The sequence below is a fragment of the Prionailurus bengalensis genome, chromosome D1 (assembly GCF_016509475.1).
Source record: "Prionailurus bengalensis isolate Pbe53 chromosome D1, Fcat_Pben_1.1_paternal_pri, whole genome shotgun sequence".
NCBI classification, from domain to species: domain Eukaryota; kingdom Metazoa; phylum Chordata; class Mammalia; order Carnivora; family Felidae; genus Prionailurus; species Prionailurus bengalensis.
In genome coordinates, this window is record NC_057346.1 from 53182074 (window position 1) to 53203020 (window position 20947).

At 47.0% G+C, this 20947-nt stretch overlaps 1 protein-coding gene across 8 annotated transcripts in view; it reads left to right on the forward strand.

The window, feature by feature from the left end:
- The window catches only part of TENM4 (teneurin transmembrane protein 4), a 748341-nt gene that overhangs the window by 141885 nt on the left and 585509 nt on the right, over positions 1–20947 (forward strand). For all 8 annotated transcript variants that reach the window (XM_043580116.1, XM_043580117.1, XM_043580115.1 and 5 more), the window contains exon 2: positions 4141–4196. The gene's annotated coding sequence lies outside the window, so the exon portion shown is untranslated. The remainder of the gene's footprint in view (positions 1–4140; positions 4197–20947) is intronic.

The window sequence follows — 20947 nt, forward strand, 5'->3', positions numbered from 1 at the left end:
GTGAGCAGGAACTGCCAGAGAGGAGGCATTGTCCTGTGCCCTCGCCAGCCCTGCTTTGTGACTCATGGGCGCCCTTCCCTTGCAGGTCACGACCCACTCAGGCCTCAAGTCCATGTGGATACAGTGGGAAACCCAGCCCTCCCCGTGGGTAGGGCCTGGACACTCAGTGCCCTCTTCCCCACCACAGAGTACCTCGGAAGATACGCCTCAAAGGAAAACTCCGGTAAATAGCCAGAGGAGCTCACTTAGTGTGGGGGGTTCAGGGCTTCTCTGAGGAGGTGGTGTGTAAGCTGAGAGGCCCGAAGGATAAGTTTGGATTAGCCAGCAAAGAGGAGAGCAAACAACTTTTCAGGCAGATGGAATGGCACATCCAGGGCCTTGGACTGGGAAGAAGAATGACCCATTTGAGGACCAGAAGGGAAGCCAGTGTGACAAAGCACAGAGCCTTAAGGGGAGATGGATGTATCAGGAGACCCAAGCCCTGTGGAAACTGGGTCCCAGAATCAGCCTCTGCAGGCACAGGTGCACATTCTGGACTTTGGACTTGATCTTTAGTGAGAAAGGAAGCTGTCAAAGAGCTTTAAGCAGTGGGGACAATCTGATTCTCCTTAAAAAACAAATCCTTCTTGTTTCTGGATGGTGAGAGAAGTGGAGGAGAGGCTGTGGGCACCGTTAGGAGGCCATGACAAAAGACCAGATGAGAGGTGATGGGGGCTTGGCAAAGTTTGTGGTGCTGGAGAGTGAGAAAAATGAACAGGAACAGATTCAAGGTCTACTTAGGAAGTAGGACAGATAGGACTTGGTGGCTGGTCATCTGTGGGGAGAACACGCAGGGAGGTGTCAGGATGGGCCTCCAGGTTTCTGTTGGGGCAATAGTACCTGGTAGCACTGTGCACCATGATTGAACATGCTGGAAGAAAGCTAAAAGTCATAGTCAAGGCAAAAGACCAACGGTAAGCTCTTGGGTACCAAACAAGAAAGAGGTTAACACCCAACCAAGCAATGGGCAAAGGATTGTGAACATGCAGCTCCTAAAAGAAGGCTTGAAACTAGCCAAGAAACATAGAGGCATTTGTTCCACTGATATCCAAAAGAAGCGATTAAGATACCAAGGCTCCATTTGACTATCACACTGACAAAGCTAAAAAAGCATGTTAATGCTAAAACTGATGAGGTCATGAAGGATTAGCATGTCCCTATGCTGCTGGTAGAAACTGACAGTGATAGTCTTTTGTAGGGGGGCAGTTTCGAATTTTTTTAAACTGTTGAGCAATACAGGGGCACCTGGCTGGCTCAGTCAGTGGACTGTGCAACTCTTGATATCGGGGTCATGAGTCTGAGTCCCACACTGGGTGTCGAGATGACTTAAAAATAAAATCTTTAGGGGCGCCTCAGTGGCTTACCCTGTTAAGCATCTGGCTCTTGATTTCAGCTCACGTCATGATCTCACGGTTCATGGGATTGAGCTCCACGTTGGGCTCTGTGCTGGGAGTGCAGAGCCTGCTTGGGATTCTCTCTTTCCCTCTCTCTCTGCCCCTCCCCTTGTGTGTTCGTTCTGTCTGTCTGTCTCTCTCTCTCTCTCTCTTTCAAAATAAATATAGTCTAAGTATACTATCAAGCAACCACACAGAGATACATGTACAAAAATATTGGAGTATTTCACTAGTGAAAAAATGAAAACGCCTATATATACATCGATAGAGGTTAATTGTGCATTTAAAAAGGATTAAAATGAGTGTATGTAATAGGATTCCATTTTATAAAGTGTCTGGATGTACATGTTTGTGAATGTGCATGGGGGTCTATATACAACAAGTTTTAGAAGGAAACCTGTCTAAAGTCATATTGCTAGTGATGGATGAGTTTTGATCATATTTAATGTATTTGGGTAAACAGAAAAAATAATACTGTAGAAGAGAAAACAATAACCACTGTAACAGAGACTGTAATTAAAGTGTTGCCAGAAGGAAACCCAAGGGAGGGGCGACTCATTCTGACTCGGGCTGGTGGGAGAAGACTTCATGGAAGAGGTGTGGGACCAAGAATGAAAGATCGTTGCACTTTCCTGTGACTGCACAGCTTGGTTGCTTGTGTTCATGAGAAATGAGGGAACCCTCCCAGAAAGAAAGTCTGAGCCCGTTCTGCAGGCCTTTGAGTCTCTTTGCTCTCTGGTCATAAAAAATTCATGCCAATTAATTGTAAACCAGATGACAGGAAACAGAAGCTTAGAAAGACATTCAACACCCAACAGCAGCTTCGATCCGTGTCCAGTAAGCCCGCTTTGCCACTTTCTCTGCCTTTCCCTCCCTCGGCTGGGATCTTATACTCATTTGCAGGGACAGTGGCATTCCAAGATGTTATGTTACCAGCCCTTTCTATTTCCTTGGTTACTATCTTGGATCTTTGAATAAAGGATCACATTCGCTTCACATTTTCCAAGCTCGGTTTTAGAAATTATGCAGCGTCTTACCAAAGTGCCCTTTTGGGAACTTAAATATGAATTGACACAATGCAGGCACTGTGTGGGAAAGCTGGCGACCTAATAGAACAGGATGACCCTGCCTCCACTTGGAAGCAGAACTTGGTTGGTGGCCTGATGCCGCAGAATTGCACACTGAGTTTCCAAGGAAGGCCAGAGAAGAAACTGAAAATGTTCACAGAGCCAGGGTTGGAAGTGGGCACATGGGGGCCCAAGTCGCAGTTTCTTCCGTTCCTGGCTGTGTGACTTCAGGCAACTTTCTTGGTGTTCAGTAAGCATTAGATGTTTTTGACGTTTCAGCTTTGAAATAGGACAGAATTATGTTCCAAAGTCTGGCTGCATCATAGCGAGGGACCCTAAACCAGCCTTCCCAAGATAAAGTAGAGGCACCCCTGGAAAGTGCATACGTGAGCATTCCAAACTTCCAAAGTTATTTATTTTAATGGATGTTAGAAAAAAAATTTAAAAACAACACTTCAAACCTATGACTTCATGGAGATTTTTTATATAGAATGGTGGTGACTAAAAATTCCTTGAAGTTATTAGCGACTGTCTTGCTATTCTGGAATCCATCTGAGTTGAAAGACTGCCTTTCAGTGGGCCTTAGAGAGAAGGGGCAGGAATAAAATGCAGCACAAACTTTTAAAGACATCCTTTAAAAATAAAGTTAAGCAAAAAATGTGAAGCAATTTGGACAAATTAGTAAAACGATAGAAGAGGTGAGACATCCCTACGGCAAAAATGTGAGGAGCGTTAACGAAAATGACAGTAGCAGGTCTTGGGTGGATCTCTGAACCTCCCTGAGTTACGGTTTTCTGGCCTAGAAAATCTCCCAGGGTGGTTAAGAGGCTCCTGAGAGAATATCTGTAGATGTTACCAGCTCAACAGTACAGACTCATTGTCACATGATAGGGACTCAAATATATGTTTCCTTCACTTTTCCTTAGCCTCATCTTTTTAAGTTAAAAGTGATCTCTGGGATTGGCCAGCCTGGTCTCCTTATTCTGCAGGTGAGGTAACTGAACCAGACTGGGGAAAGACCAGCCCCTCCTTCTTCCTGGGGTCTGATGTGCACAGTGCCTGCTGGAGACCTGACCACCGTCCAAGAGTCTTGGGGGAAGCTGATAAAGCTGATGTGGGAATAAAAAAGAGTTAATAATGTGGGCACTGGTCGTGGTGTAACAGCAGGGGCCAGGGGGCATGATGATCTGCGTGCCACTTTGCAGTAGAGTGCACCTTTCTGGTCCCTGCTCTACAAAATGGTGAACTCTGTACATTAGAAGACAAAAATTGGGAAGATACCCCCAAGTGTTGGGAGTATGTTGAGGTAGTGACATTTTTGTTTGTTCTATTTCTCCTCGTATTTCAAAGGTCTTTTGCATTTTTACATTGATGAAAAATAAAAATAAATGCCAAAATGATGGGAAGGCTGACTTTTCTGGGCTGAGGGTCGAACACCATCAGTGCCCTGCTTGGCACATAACTATTAATTATCACACTTCATTTTTCAAATAATTCCCTTCCAGCTCCTGATTGTTAGCAATTTCCCCAGTTATGTGGGATCAGAAGCAGTTGGGAACTGATATCAGGTATAAAACCTCTGATGCGTTTTAGTCCAGTGGTCTCAAGGGATTAATTGTGATCATCTTCTTCTCTTGCAGATGGAAAAGCTGAGACTCAGAGAGGGCTAGTGATCTCCCGGACATTTGGTCAGTAGGTAAGTGCTGATGCTGACAGTGAGCTGGAAACAAGATATACTTCTAATCTCCGCGGCCGAATCTCGTGATTTTTCTGATTCGTACAATTCAAGACAGAATATAAGATGAGTTGGTTGGAGGCATTTGGGTATGCTGTGCACCGTAGTTTCTGTATGTTTTCACTGTTGAGTTGGAATGTTTAACAAGCGAGTTTGTGAAGGCTTCCTGGGCATTGCCTGCCTATATTCGATCTTTCCCGGGGAATGGGAGGGCTCATTAAAACCTGGCCCACGCTGTGGCTAGTTTGACATCATTGACCCTTCCAGAGACCCAGCAGTTTGGTGCATCTAGAACAGGGAGCCCTGGATTAGGGGGTGAGGGGATCTGGGTTTCGGTACTACCATAAGCTGTTCTGTGACCTCGAACAAGCCACTTAACTCACGGGTTCACTGATTCTTTCAAACTGTTTTTCCCCAGAATATTTGGTGCCAGCCCTTTGTGCCAGGTACTGAGGATAACAAGATAAATACAGCACAGGCTTTGCCCTTGAGGCACTCACAGCCCAATTTATGAGCTCCTCCATTTCCTCATTACTGTCTCATCATGAAAATTTCTAACATCTGCTTTGGAGTTTACAGTGTGTAGGGCATTTTGTGATCTTCCCCCAAACTCCATAAGATGGAAAGAAGCTGCTTATTGCCATTTTGCCAAGCAGAAAACCATGGCTCAGAGAGTTGGCAAGACCATGCAGAGAAAACGCTAAAGCTGACCTTGAAGCCAGATTTCCTAACTTCAAAGCATTTGTTTCTGTTAACAGCAAACTATTCTACCTGATGATTTTAGCGTTTGAACCCTACCCCTTAGCAGTGAGTAAAACATTAGGGAGCAACAGGACGGAGCCAATGCTGATGCAAGGCTAATCTTCTGCAAGGGGTACTTTTCTTGTGTCTAGCTGATTATTCCAGAAAACAGTGTCTTCTCTGAGAGTGAAGGCGGCCTTGGGCTCAGAGTAAGCTCGTAGCCAGAAGAAAATATGTCCCAGGCGGAAGCCCAGGGCCACCTCCTCCAGGTGGTTGGGACTCAGCACATCAGAGAGAATCTGCCATGAGCAAGAGGGGCACAGACCCCTTCTCCCGCAGTGGCCCTACTGAATGCTGTTGCTTTCTGCCAGAGCTTAATGATCCCGGTAGCTTCGGCTTTTGCAAGGCTGCCTGGCCTCAGGCAAGACGTGGAGAATGATAGGATTAGAGGCTGTGCTGTTTGTTTGTGGGGATGACAACTTGAGCACGAAGCTCTTGGGCTCCCTCAAAGTCTGCAGTTTCAAAGGGTGTGTGAATAACCTTGGGGACCAGGCCTGGTTTTCCTGCCTTACAGTGTGTGTGTGTGTGTATGTGTGTGTGTGTGTGTGTGTGTGTGTGGTGAGTGGTGCCCATCCTTGATGAAGATGTACTGACATGTGTGTGGTAGATGGGATGTGCAGGATTTGTGGGGAATGTGTGTGTACAAGTGTGAGGGGTGGAATTCGTATACTGTGTGTGTGTGCATGCACACGCACGCACTTGATCGCTAGGAAGCGATTTATATGAAAAAAAGAAACACTTATGGGTGTAATTTTTCAACAGGACCCAGAAATGGGCTTTTAATAAGTATCATTAAACTCTTACATTACAAGGGGAGGCCAGCCTGTCTTTCATCCTTGCTTGGATCACACAGCTCTCCCTTGCCCTGTTCTTTGGTGTCAGATAAAAACTGCTGTAATTCGTATTGGTCTCTCCAAAGCCTTTGCTCCCCCTTCCTGCTCTCCCCTGCCCCTGCCCTACCCTGGCACTTGTCTGATCTCTCCGCTTGGACCTCGACACAGACAGGGCTGGTGTCAGGACTGACAGATGATACCTGCGGGTGTGCCTGGAATCTGAGCGTTCTGTGTCTCGCGTTGTTCCAGCAGGAGACTTTAGGGTCTTTGTTTTGGAGGTGCCCCAAGCCGAGAGAGATCGGGGCTCCTTCCTTTCCCTGAGGGTCACTTACAGCCAGCGACACCCGGCAGGACTGTGTGTGTGCAAACCCTTTCCTTTACGGATTGGGTTTCCCCTTGTCTGATGTGGGAGGGGCGAAGCTCTGTTGAAAGGTAGGTTTCGCTCTAGACTGAAAGCATTCTGCCAGGTCTCCTGAGGAAGCCGGTTCCCAGAGTGATTATCTTTCCTGAGCTGAGAGCGAAGTGCTCTGTGACGAGAAGCTTGGCAGGCTTAGCAACAGGCTTATCAAGCGATGCTGCGAGAATGTTCATTCGTGTAAGCAGGCCTGACTTGGTGCAGTTCTGTTCTTCGTGCACTGGCTCAGTTCTGGGGCTGGTATGTTCTGATTTGCATGGCTCCTTTTCCAAGGTTATCCATCCTGTAAGTTGTGGAGTTCTGCCTGCATCGTCCTTGTTCACTCCCCACACTCCCCAGCCCGGGTGAGGGGTTGATTGTGCAGCAGTGTTTGAGGTCTCCTTAGAGGCCACTGGCCCCAGGTAGCAGAGCGCCCCCAGTTGGGGCTCTCATGCCTTCTAGAATATAACAGGCCCTCATCTGTGTCCTAGCTTGGCCTCTTACTACACCAACCTACTCCATTTCTCTTGGCCCTGGGGGACCTGCCCTGTTTGGAATCTTCTGCCTCATCCTTGCCAGCAATTTCATTGGAGTGGCCAGCCTCTGGTCCCTATGGCTCCAGTCATTGGCTCAGAACTGGCTCCAAGCCAGACAAGCCTCTGAACATCACAGCCCTGCCACACATGCTGGGTGGATGTCCTTCCTTGACCTTAACACCTACCCAGACAGACCTTTAGGATTGGGACAATAGCCAACATGAGCTCTTCAGACACCCTTAATCACCCTTAATAAAAAACATGTATTGAGCACCTACTGTGGGCAAGGCACTATGGTAACATCTTAGATACACTTTTTTTTCTAATTTTTATGGCCATTTTTTTCCCAGATAAACTAGGTTTCAAAGAAGTTAACATGGCTAAGAGTATTCAGGTATTCGGTGATAATGCTAGGATTTGAGCCCACATATTTGAACCAAAAAGCTTTGCTCTTGTCTTATATAAAGTGTGTACCACACAATGGCTAGCAAAAAGTGATTGTCACCTTTTAGAGATGGTTCTTTTAAAAGTAATTATTAACAACGGGGCACCTGGGGGGCTCAGTCAGTTAAGTGTCCGACTTCGGCTCAGGTCATGATCTCACAGTTTGTGAGTTCGAGCCTCACATTGGGCTCTGCACTGACAGTGCAGAGCCTGCTTGGGATTCTCTCTTTCTCCCTCTCTCTCTGCCCCTGTCCTGCTCACACACCCATACTCTCTCTCTCAAAATAAATAAGTAAACTTAAAAAAATAAAAGTAATTATTAGCAAAGCATTTATCATAGTACATCCTAATTGTTGGTTGTCTTTTCCCACTGAATGGTAACGTTCTTGAGGGCAGAACCTGTAAGTTCCAGCCAGTAGCAGGATATGAGGCCTGTAGCAACTAATCAACAAATATTTGAGTGATTAAGCATATTAATAATGGCCAGCTTTCCTGATTGCTGACTATGTGCTAGGCAAGGTGCTAAGTGCTTTGTATATGTTATTTTGCTTCATTCTTAAAATAACCATGTAAGGTAGATACTAACTAATGTTATAACTGTTTTCCACCAAAGAAAACAGAGGCTTGAAGAGTTTGGGTAACTTTCTCAGGTTATCGAGCTGAGAGTGGCAAAGCTGGGTGGGAGCCTGGCTTACTGACATAAGAACATGGCGCTCAGCTATAATGTTTTGGTTTGCCTGGATGTTTGGGCCTTCTCCAGATGTCCCAGCATCCCACATAGCCCCAGCCCGTGCCCATGGCTCCTTCAGTAAATTCCTGGAGCTGTCACTCAAATCCAGTGCCTGCATACCAAAGGCTCTATGAAGTTTCCATTCAAGAGGGACAAAGCCAGAGAAGGCTAGGAGGCCACAGTCATCTATTAAAGACAGTATGAAGAGCGGCTAATAACAAGAAAGTAGACTCAATTTGTAAGACACGGGTGGGGCAAAGTCAACATCAGTAGGCACAACATTTTGAAGTCCGTGGAGAACAGTGGTGAAGTGTTTCAGTGGCACTTTCTGGGGCCGTTTGTTAGGCTTGGGAAGTATGCCTGCAGACTCATTGGCGGGTGAGGCCGGGTGAGGGGAAAGGTCTTTGTGCATTGCTCTCAAGGGAGGGCCTTCCCTTCCAGTACCTTCCCAGAAGACCTCACAGGCCAATGCCTTATTTCATCATGTGGAGCTTTATCTTACGCAAGCCGAAGAAATGGTACTCCTCCTTCATTGCCAGCAAGATAATTGAGCCCTTGTGATTTTACCTAGAGGGCAGCAGGAGCATGTGCTTTTAAGTGAAAGGAGAGCAAGCAGCAAGGAGGTAGAGAAGAGCTGGGAGAGAGGGAGCCTTGAAATGCCTGGGCGGGACTAGGATTCCACCTGTTGACTCCTGACCAGGCCAGGGCTCACTCTGCATGACTCCAGGCTACGTCTGGTGTCCCTGGGATGCCAGTGAGGTGCACTGGTGCCTGCCTGTAAATGCTAGAAGGAGACCAACTGCTTTGGGAGACACAAATGAACGCTCTGTGGTCAAGAGAAAAGTAAGCAGAATGACAACACGAAGACATATCAGTTTGAGCCTTCATGGGCAAGTCTTTGGGTGGGCTTAGGGCTTTGCTCTTCTGGAGGTGGCTCTGTGCATCCTGAAGGCAGTGGTGCTGCTGGGCCTGTGTGTTGGACCTTGAAGCCCTTACCTCTTTCCCCCATAGCAGTGGTTTTCAAACTATCCTCTGCAGACCCCTGGGGGTCTACTGGACTTCTCTCTGGGACTTCTTTGCAGATGGGTGGGCAATTCTCTGTTGGTGCCTGGGCCTCCTCCTGTTCATCCTCTTTTTCCCACGTGGGGCTTCATTGCTGCCAAGACTGATGTTCGCCCCGGATGCACTCCCGTAGCCATACAGTTTGCTGACAGCCAACATCTATCTGCTCTCATTGGCCATCGTGTCTGTTCTGATTGGTTGCTGCCTGTGACACATCAGTTCTTAAATATTTTAAACTTCACTCCTGCTTTTTCAAGCCTTCCTTAGTGCAGACAGAGCCAGGACGCCCCGTGCTGGCTGCATCCTAACGCCGGCACCACTGCTGCAGAACTGAGGCGGTTTTCATCTTTAAGGAGTGCTTGCTGCGCTTCCTTGTCCCACCCAGGGCCTCAGAGTCACCCGACTGTCACCAGTCCCACAGCCACGTGGGGCTCGGCAACTCGCCCGTCCTTCCCACTGCCACCAAAGCGGAGGCCCTGATTTTGCGGCGGTGACAGAACGGGAAGCAAGTTGGTGTTTTCGGCCCCGGTCCCTGGCGTGTCCCTCCAGCAGGCAGGTAGCACGCTCTGTCGTCTGCCCAAGGACATGACTCCCGGATTCACTCCGCTGTGCCTTTGTGAACAAGCTGCTTCCTCCAGTGAGCTTCTCGGGCGGAATTCCGTATGTGTGTTTGTTCTTTCCAGCCCCCTTCTTTTACAGAAGGGCACAAGGGATGGCAGAAGTAACGTCCTCTAAAAGAAAGCTCCGGAGGGGCGCCTGGGTGGCGCCGTCGGTTAAGCGTCCGACTTCAGCCAGGTCACGATCTCGCGGTCCGGGAGTTCGAGCCCCGCGTCGGGCTCTGGGCTGATGGCTCAGAGCCTGGAGCCTGTTTCCGATTCTGTGTCTCCCTCTCTCTCTGCCTCTCCCCCGTTCATGCTCTGTCTCTCTCTGTCCCAAAAATAAATAAAAAACGTTGAAAAAAAAATTAAAAAAAATAAAAAGTAAAAAAAATAAAAGAAAGTTCCGGGACTTGGGACTCAGGCAAACCACGATTTCTGTCCAGGCTCTGCTCCTCATTAGCTGTTTGACTTTGTGGAAATGGCTTGACTTTCCAGTCTTGGTTTCCTTGTCTGTGAGACAGGGGTGAGGACAAAAAGGACAACTGGCAGGTACCTTATGCTTGGCAGAGTTTTAGGCATTCGCATGACAGACCCCCTGAAGTAGAAAGCACGAGTCTCTCCTCATCTTCCAGATGAGGAGCTTGAGGCACAGAGTGACAGAGTGACTTTTCCCAGGTCACACAGCTAAATAGCAGAGCCCGTGCTCAAACCCGGGTGGTCTGGCAGCAATGCCCACACGTCAGACCTCTCCAGCTCTATCTCGGGGCTGTGAAGGGACCGATTCCCGAGCAGTGTGGTTGGAGCTGAGGGTGCCCTTCGTACAAGCGGATTCTCTTCTACTCTTGTTCTGTGTCTAATAGAAGGTGGAAAAAGTCCTTCTGTTCACCGAGTGCTACCATGTGCAGGGGTCATTATCTCCTGTCAATTTCCCAGGTTCTCTTTTTGATATTCTTCCAGTTGTGGAGATGAGGGGACAACAGAATGAGAAGCGGTGTGAGGTAGTGAGCTCCCCGTCAAAGGAATGATCTAAACAGGAACAAGATGGCCCCCTGTTGGGGCTGTACTGGGGATTCTGGCACTGGATCGTTAGATCGCTCCCTATGTTCCACAGCGCTCTTCAGTGCCTGGCCCTGGGTTTGAACCCTCCCAAGTCCCCAGGATTTTGCTGATGTAGAAGGGGAGACAGGAGGGAGTCCCCTGGGCCAATTCCAGTGTTGCAGTGTTTTCTAGAGACCATACACCGACGCTGAGCGAGAAGCAGAGGCCAGCTGAGTGGTTTCTGCCCTGTGGCTGGCATCTGTAAGACTAGCAGTCAAGAAACCCAGATTCTAGGCTAGGTTCTGCAGTTGGTTGAGAAATCATTTAACCTCTCTGTACCTTTTATTCAAAAGAAGTAATAATAACTTTAAAGACTTACTGTGTCTATAAACTAACGCATACCTGTAACTTGGGAGCATCAGGCCAATGAGAGTTGTTAGCATATATTGTTCTTCATCCTGGTGACACCTTCAATTTACGATGACTCCCCAAAGTGAGTCAGGGACACCTGCTGTCTCTGTAGGGTTAGAGGCTGGGAGGAAACGTGACTGAGAATGGGTGGCTGAGTCGGTTCAGCATCTGACACTTGATCTCGGCTCAGGTCATGATCTCACAGTTCGTGAGTTCAAGTCCCGCACTGGTCTCTGTGCTAACAATGTGGAGCCTGCTTGGGATTCTCTCTCCTTCTCTCTCTGCCCCTCCCCCCTCATTCTCTCCCTCCCTCCCTCCCTCCCTCCCTCTCTCTTTCTCTCTCTCAAATAAATAAACTTTTAATAAATAAATAAAAAGAGGAATGGAGCCAACCCTCATTTTAGGTTAGAGAGACTCCAAGCCTAATGCAGAAATCGACCTCTACATAGGCAGGAGAACAAAGAATAGAGAACTTGCCTCTGAGTTTCCTTGCAAACAAGGGAAAAGGGAAAGCTGATGGAGTACGTGTCATCACTGGCTTACGTTAGGTCTTTGGTGAGGCATAAATGTGGATCTGGGCATGGAGGGGTATAGCTTGTGCAGGAATGGCAAATGCATGGTGTGTTACGTTGGGTTCCTGGGACGAGACTCCAGGGAGATTTGCATGCAGAGTTCATTGGGTTTACCCTCAGGATCAGCATTTGTAAGGGAGGTAAGATTGGGCAGGGGAGGAGCTGGACTGCAATGCATTCACAGCACAGACATCGACTGTCCCCGTGGGGAGTGGCTGGAGCTGGGATGGCCCTTCAGATACCCCACATTGAGTAAGGGGGAGTCAGTCTTCCTGCCCTCTGCAGCAGCAGCTGTGGGCTGCCCCTGGGTGAGGCCGGTCTCCTGGCCGAGGGCCATGTTCAGAGAGGGACTCCCAGCGAGAGCTGTCAGCAGCCCACAGCAGCAGTCCCTGCAGCTGGAGGAGTGAGTGCCTTCGTCCCAGGTCCCCGAGCGCTGATCTGGGCAACACATCCCAATATCCAGCACACATGGCTTGCAGGCTGCCGTTCTTTTCTTATACCCCACTGCAGACATCGCTAATTGAAACAGCTCTCTTTACCACTGGGTTCCGATGAGGCCTCAGAACGTGTTCAGATACGTTGCCTCAGATAAACATTATCAATCGGTTAGAATTGGCTGGTAAGAGGAAACCCACTTGCCACCTTTGGCCTCTACATCTGTAGGAGACATTTATCGATGGTGTAATAAGAAGTCTCCAGTGTTATGATTGCTCTTACAAAATTGAACGTTGGCAAACCTTATACAGTTTCCCTGACATGTCCAGTGGAAATGTGGATTTTTTCATACTCTTCCTTATTATCCCCTCTGACCACATTCCCTCTGAGCCCTGACTTGTTTTCCTTTTACCTCTACTACATGCAGTTTTCCCTAGGATTCACTTCCTTTTCCCAGCTTTCTCTCTCTCTCTCTCTCTCTCTCTATCTCTCACCACACATTTTCTCTTCATCTCATCTATTCCCCTCTCAACCATCAGCCCTCCTCAGGCATCCCTCTTTCACCCGTTTACAAGTTACCAATCTCCTGCCAAGCTGGTCCATCTGATTAGCCTGTCTGGCCTTCATAACAGGAGCTCATGACATGTGTGTTTAGCTGGTGAAGGGACGGATGCTTAGAGAGGCCAACATGCTCTCTGAAGGTTGAGACATGTTGCAGGAGAGGGCTGGGCTTTCTCGAAGGTCTGTAGGCTCTCGAAGTCTGTGTTCTTTCTTTTATACCTTTGGGACATTTGTTGGGGCCATCTTGATGATTCCAAGTTCCCCTTGTTGAGTCTTGCCTGGCTGAGAGCTCTGCAGGCCTCAGTTGTTAATCCTACAGGTTATCATGAATCACTGCAGAGTGCTGGTGGACACCTGACCCCACTGGGCAGGTTGGACACTCTTCTGATTTCTGTGAGTGGGGTGATGATGGAGTGCTGGGTGCAGCTTGACCCCTTGCGCCTACCAGTGCTCCATTTCAACTGATTCTGCAGATGTTGCGGAGGTGAGGAGGCTTGGCGATCGCAGATGCACCGTCAGGGTCAATGGGATGGGACGGGCCCTGGAGCCAACAAACGGCTCTTGAAGAATGAGACTTCGGCCAGTCCAGCGGGCAGCATCACTGAGGGACCCATCTGGGTCTCTGTGCCGAATGCCTGCGCTCTCGTCTGTTATCCTGCTCCTTTGGGAAAGTTGCATTTGGTAAAGGGAAGTCTCTTGCTGTTAGCTGAGGGCTGGCTCCATCAAAACCAAAGGTCAATTAGGCTGTTGTTAAAGAAGACCTGTAGGGGCACCTATTCTGGGCGAGTTAGGAAGCTAAGCCCTTGGGATACAAAAATAAATCAGTGCCTCACCCCTTACCCTTGAAATGCAAACCAGTATTTTTTTGTGTAAACGACAGCATGCGTCCCTGGTGCTGTGGAGCTTCTGTACTCTTACAAGCAGTATGTGGATTCTGCCCTCTACTCTTGAGACTATGACTCCTTTGCACAGGGAGAAACTTGCAACCCTTCTGGTGAGTGGAAAGGAGGCTCACTCTTCTTTCTTATATAGGTTTTCTGTGTGACCTTGGGCAGGACACTTTACCTCTCTGGTCATCAGTGTTACCTCAGTGTCGGTGGAGAAAGTGGCCACTGCAATGCCTCAAGAGTCGACTTTTGGGGAAGCTTCTTGTATAATGTCCTATGTATGGTAGGTGCCCTATAGATGCTACTATGTTTTCCTTCCCCACTCTCAGCTTATTACTTAATGAGATCAGTGGAGAAGTATTTACTAGATATTGATGACCTACAGAGCATGACTATTTCCCCAAGGAATGCTATAAATCTTTGAAGGGTGATCCAGGGCTGAATTGGTTCTCGGGACTCCATCTGGCAAGTTTCTCACAGGTCACATACCCAATACCTCCGACTGGCCCTGACTTGGAGAGAGCTCCCCTTCATTTTCTGATTCTTCACCCTGACCCTCCCAGTGTTCCTTCTTAGTAGGATGTAGCCAACATTGCTCAGAAGATGCAGCTGTGGCAAAATAGAAGGGGTCTTGCACCTCAAGCTGGCTTTATGAGAACAGAACACCCTCTTGACCCCTCTAAGACTTAGTCTTCTCATTTCTAAAGTACGGTAATCCTACTTCCTTGCTGGCAGTCTCTGGGGATGGCATGTGACCCTATACACGAGAGCATGCTATAGAACAAATATGTGATCTGTGGTCGTGGATGCTGTCATTATCCTGTGGGTTCCCATCTCTCGACCTGGCCCCAGTAGCTCCCAACGCAAATTCGCAAATGTATTTGGTCTGTACTGAGAACTTGCCCACCAAGCTGTTTGTGGATATCTTTGCTCGGACCCTTCTCGGTGAGCTTGTTTTGGTTATTTATGTCCGTCTTCTCTAAACTCCAGGATATTTAAGAACAAGGTCCACTCTTAGTTCATCTATATCCCCAGTATGGAACAGAGGCTCCATAATTATTTGAATAAATAAATGAAGATGAAAGATAATGGCCACTGTGTGCATCTGCCACACATGTGCTCTGTGTATGTAAGTCCTCAAGGGATCCTCACAGGAGCCCTACTAGGGTCATATTATTCCACTCCCAAGAAAGAGAAATCACAGCCCAGGGAGGTGAAGCCACTGGCTGAAGAGCACACAGTCTAGCAAAGTAAGGGCAACTAGCAGAGAAAGGTTTGTCAACCTCGCAGCCCTGGACTCCAAAGCCAGCTCTCATCTTCTCTACTGGACTGTCACTCTCTCTCCCTCTCTCCTTTTCACACGGTGCGGCCAAACAACATTACAACAACAATAACAGGAAAAAAAGAAAATTACCTTCCATCTCACCACTTCTAACAAGTCAGCTGTTTCCATTTTCCACATTCCCTGCAGTCTCTTTCATGCATATGTTTTTTTTTTTATAACAGCATCATTGAGATCTAATTCACATGCCATAAAATTCACCCTTTTATGGGTGAATTTTAAATTTTAAATTGTACAATTCAGTGTTTTCCAGTATATCCACAGACTTGTCCAACTATCACCAGTGTCTAATTTTAGAACATTTCATTACCCCCAAAAGAAACCCCATGTGCATTAGCGGTCACTCCCCATTCCCTGCTTCCCCAGCCCCCAGCAGCCACTAATCTCTTTCCCTCTGTGGACTTGCTTATGCTGGACGTTTTATTTCAGTAGAATCACATAGTATGTTGGCTCTGTGTCTGATTTCGCACGTTAGCATAACGTTTTCAAGGTTCATCCTTGTTGTAGCATGTATCAGTGCTTCATTCCTTCGTATTGCTGACTGATACACACACATACACACATGTGCATCCACCATTTTGTTTACCCATTTTTTAGTTGTTGTTTCGGTTATTTCTATTTTTTAGCTGTTATGGACAATCCTGCTAAGAACATTCATGTGCAAGTTTGTGTGAACACACACACACACACACACACACACATATTTTTTTAAGTTTATTTATTTTAAGAGAGAGAGCATGAGCAGGAGAAGGACAGAAAGAGAGAGAGAGAGAGAGAGAGAGAGAGAGAGAGAGAGAGAGAGAGAGAAAATCCCCAGTGGGCTCTGCACGGTCAGTGTGGATCCCAGTGTAGGGCTTGGACTCGTGAACCATGACCTGAACCGAAACCAAAGGTCGGAGGCTTAACTGACTGAACCACCCAGGCGCTCTGAGCATATATTTTTAGTTCTTTTGTGTTCATACCTAGAAGTGATGTGGGTAGGTCATATGATCAACATTTTCAGGAGCTGCCAGTCTGTTTTCAAAAGTAGCTGTATCATTTTACAATCCCAGCAGCAATGTAAGAAGTTTCCAATTTTTTTTTTTACATTTTTTTTCCCAACACTTTTTACTGTCTCTCTCTTTTTTAAAAACATTCTTATGGGTTTGAAGTGACATCTCATTATGGCTTTGATTCAGATTTCCCTAATGACTAATGATGTTTAGCATCTTTACTTTTATATCTTCTTTGGAGAAATGTCTACTCAAATTCTTTGCCCACTTTTTTTTAAGTTTTTTTTTGTTTTTGCTTTTGAGAGAGAGAGTGCACAAGTGAGGGAGAGGCGAAGAGAGAGGGAGAGAGATTGCAAGCAGGCTCCACACTGCCAGTGCAGACCCCAATGCTGGGCTTGATGTGGAGCGTGATCTCACAAACTGTGAGATTACGACCTGAGCCAAAATCAAGAGCCAACACTTAACCGACTGAGCCACCCAGGTACCCCTTTGCCCATTTCTTAATTGGGTTCTTTTCTTTTTATTGTTGAGTTACAAGAGTTCTTTTTATATTCTGGATACAAGTCACTTGTCCAATATATGGTTTGCAAATATTTTCTACCATTCTGAGTTGTCTTTTCACTTTCTTGATAATATTATTTGAAGCACAAAAGTTGTTAATTTGGATGAAGTCCAATTCATCTATTTTTTTTTTTTTTGGTCACTTGTGCTTCAGGTATCACATCTAACAAACCATTGCTTAACCCAAAGTCATGAACACTTGATCCTGTGTGTTCATCTAAGAGTTTTGATCCACTTTGGGTTCATCTTTGTATCTTGTGTGAGGTATGGGACCAACTTCATGCTTCTGCATGTAGATTACCGGTTGTCCTAGCACCATTTTTTGAAAAGGCCATTCTTTCCCCATTGAATTGTCTTGTATTCTTGTCAAAAGTCAGCTGGTCAGAAGTGTGAAGGTCTTTGTGGCACTGGTGGCTCAGTCGGTTAAGTGTCCGACTCTTGATTTTGGCTCAGGTCATGGTCTCATGGTTCATGAATTCAAGCCCCGCATCAGGCTCTGTGCTGACAGTGTGGAGCCTGCTTGGGATTCTCTCTCCCATTCTCTCTGCCCGTCCTCTGCTCATTGTCTCTCTCTCTTTCTCTCTCTCTCTCTGTGTCTCTCTCTCAAAATAAATAAACTTAAAATAAATTATTGTGAGGGTTCATTTATGGACTCTGAGTTCTATTTCATTGATCCATTGATCTATATCCTGATGCCAATATTACACTGTTTTTGATTAGTGTAGCGTCATAGCAGGTTTGAAATTGAGAAATTCTGTCTTCTCAATTTGTTCTTTTTCAAGATTGTTTTGGGTACTCTGTGTCTCTTGCATTTGTATATGAATTTTAGGATCCACTTATCAATTTCTTTAAAAAAAACTCAAGCAGGGAGTTTTCAGTAGGGAACACATTGAATCTATAAAGCAAGCTGAGAGAGTTGCCATCAAAATAATATTACGTCTTTCAGTTCATGAACATGGATGTCTTTCCCTCTCTTTGGTGTTTAATGGTATTCACTACTTCACATGACATCCATACTTGTGAAGAAGTCTTGCATTTGTTTTTCAAATGCATTCCTAAATATTTTATGGTTTTTGATGCAGTGGTGAATCGTTTTCTTGTTTTCATTTTTGGGTTGCTCATTGCTAGTATATAGAAAACAAATGACTTTTGTATAATAATTTTGTATTCTGCAACCTTGAGGGACTCGTTTATTCTAATTTTTCTGTGGATTCATTAAGATTTTCTAGGTACTAGATCTTCTCATCGATCTATGAGAGGAGATAGTTTTCTTCCCCCTTTCCCTAAAATGGATGCCCTTGTTTTATTTATTTATTTATTTATTTATTTATTTATTCATTCATTCATTCATTCATTTATTTATTTATTCATTTATTTATTTGGCTAATTTCCCTGGTTAGAACTTCCAGTATAGTATTGAATAGAAGTGGTGAGAACACACACACTTTATCTTGTTTCTAATCCTAGAGGGAAATAGCCTTTCACCATGAAGTCCAATGTTAGCTGTGGGTTTTCAGATGGCCTTTATCAGGTTGAAGATTCCTTGCATTCATAGTTTGTTACGTTTTTTTTCTCATGAAACGGTGTTAGATTTTGTCAAATGCTTTCCTGTCTTTTGACAGGATTTTGATGTTTTTAAGAGGCAGAACTGACACAAGATTTGGTAACAAAGGTCAGGTCTAGACAATGGAGAATTGTCCCAAGTCTGTGAGGGCCTTGTCCTTGAGCATCCCCCATCCCCTGGACTTTTTCTTTACTTCCTTGGCCCTAGAAGGACCATCCTCCCAGCTCACTGGGAGGTCAGGCTCAGAAATATTGAATTCTGGTCCTGACTCCCATTTCCAAGCTGGGATGGATAACACTGAATCTCAGTTTTCTCCTTGGTAACACAGAGACATTGACGCCTACTTCTTAGGGTTGTTGTGACAATGAAATGAAATAAGCGTTCTCCAGAAATCTTCAAAATTCTCCACCGCTGGACCAAAGATGTGCCCATTTTGTTATGAAAGCAAGACCATCACTGTCAGGAGCCACATAAACCACGGTTTAAATCTACTCACCGGCTGCTTGACCCTGGACAAATCATTTAACCCTCTGAGCCTCAGTGTTCTCATCTATGAGGTAGAAATGGTAATAATACTTCCCTCATAGGGTTGCTGTGAGAAGACCATGTAACAATCCCTGTGACATCCCCGGGCACATCAGGGATGCTAAGGATTGCCTTTTGAGTCTGAACGCGAACAAGGAAGCCCTGCTTTTCCACTAACACAGGGGCTCCTGGAGGACTGGGCATACATCTCCCTCACCTCTCTATGTGCACAGCCTAATGCCATGGTCAGCATGTAAAGACACTCAGATGTTTTTGCAGCTGAATTTACTTCTATCTCTCAACCTATTACTCTTTCCAGGTTTCTGTCCAGTTAAGAAAAAAAAAAAGAATTGACTGTGACCTTTTAGAAATATAAATAAGCCAGTAGAGAAAGGAAGATTTTAAATCATCTCATTTTATGAGTTTATTTTGCTGAGTGGGCCAAGCAGGTATTAATCAATTTGGGGCCTCCCTGAGGGGCAGGAAGGGCCCCACAGCTCCCGCTTCCGCTGACCCAGCACGGCTGCCCCAGTTTCTACAGCCAAAAGGCAGAGCAGCACCTCTTGGGCATTGGGGAGTTAGAAAGTTTAACCTGGGAGAGATGTGTCCTTAATGATGTTTTATACCCAGGGGCTCCAGAGAAGAGTGCTTTGGGGAGGTTAAGTGGGACAGGAGGCTGCAGGAGCCACATGCCAGGGGGCAAGGGTGCAGAGAAATGGGGAATTACACCCTGGAATGGGTCCCAGGGGGAACACGCGTCATTGCAGCAGCCCTAGACACAGGCTTAGTCGTCTGTGCCCCAGACTCACTGCCATCTTGCCATCCAGTGCTGCTTCTGTTCCCATTCCAGTGAGAGAGGAAGCTAAGGGACTCCATAAAGCCCAGAACCAGGCCCTGCTGTGTACTCCCCCCCCCCCCCGCCCCTACCCAGCATCACATACTGAGGGCCAGGCTCTGGGATGAGTGGGACAGGGGGCCCCCCTGGAGCTGCTCACTGTGGGCAGACAGCCACAAGAGGATGAAGCAAGGTCTTTGCGGGGGGGGGGGGGGGGGCACCCTTTGGAAGCTGCAGTGAATCAGACTGGGGAAAGAGAAAGGGAGGGGGAAGAGGGGTGTGAAAACACTGCAGAACAGCAGGGGATATTTGATATGTATCTTGAAGGATGGGGAAGAGTTTACCGAGCAGACAAGGAAATAAAGGGTATTCCTGGCAGAGGGAAACTCTGCGCAAGGCTCTGAGACCTGGAAGCGTCTGGCATCCGGGAGGAGCCAGGAGAAATTCAGTGGCATAGGAATGGGGAGTGGGGTATTAGGGAGGGGGTTCAAATGGGGAGACAGGTTCTGCCTGGTGAGGAAGGGCCCCGCCCCCCAGGATGGGCTATAAGGAATGGGGACGAGGCGGGGGGCGGGGCTGGGAGAGTGAAGAGGGAAGATGGAGAGACCGAGTGTGGCCTGAAATAGCCCTGAATTAATTCATCACCTGTGAGTAAATGTCTTTGGAGCATCATTAGGTGCTCCCACCTTGCTGGACTTGACTCTATATACCGATATAGGCTTGACTCTAAAGTAGCCTGTCTCCTCTCCCTGCCCGCCTGCCTGGCTCCTTAACACTGTCTTGTCTGCAGCCTCTCCTCTGATGTTAAGCTCCCTAAGGTCTGTGTTCTTCGTCCTCCACACAGAGCACTCATTCCTGGGCCTTCTGGGCAGAAGGTGATCAGGAAACAGCTGTGAAAATGAATGTAATGACACTGTGGAGGATTCTGGGAAACCATCAGATTGGAAAGCCTCCACAGCTGGTGCCTAGCAAGGCTGTCCCTAAGGTGGCGCACTTTCAGCTTGGAGGGAGCCCCCCCTCCCCCACCCTGGCCCTAATAGCCCCAAGTCTAAGGACGCTTAGAAGGCTGAGCCACAGTTGTGTGCCTATGTGTCTGGGGACTCTGCAGATGTTGATGCGTATGAACTTGTCCATTCCGTGGGCATGCGCGTCTGGGCCCCTATATGTGGGAGCTGGGAGCACCTGTGTCCCTGGACCCCGTGCACTTGTCTGCATGTGCACATGTTGGCAGGCCTGTGTGATTTCCCTTCAGGCTCTCTTTGTTTCTGTGTGGAAGCAGTACCCCTGTCTCACCTTGGAAACAATCCTGTTGTTTGTGATTTCTTAGTAGTGACAGTGTCACCACCCCCGCCTGTTGCTTGTGCACATGCACACACATACCCAGTACTGCTCAGAAGCTGCTAGCTCTGAGAATTCCCGAGGGACCGCACGGGCCACTTGAGTGGCACGCTAATGGGCCTGCTTTCTTCCTGGGAGAAATGGTCCAGGAAACATTTTTGGAGTGAAATTTTAGGATCGGTTCAATTTCCAAAAAATACGGCGAAGATGAAGGGATAAGATTTGGGGGATTTCCCCTGGCTCTGCTTGCTG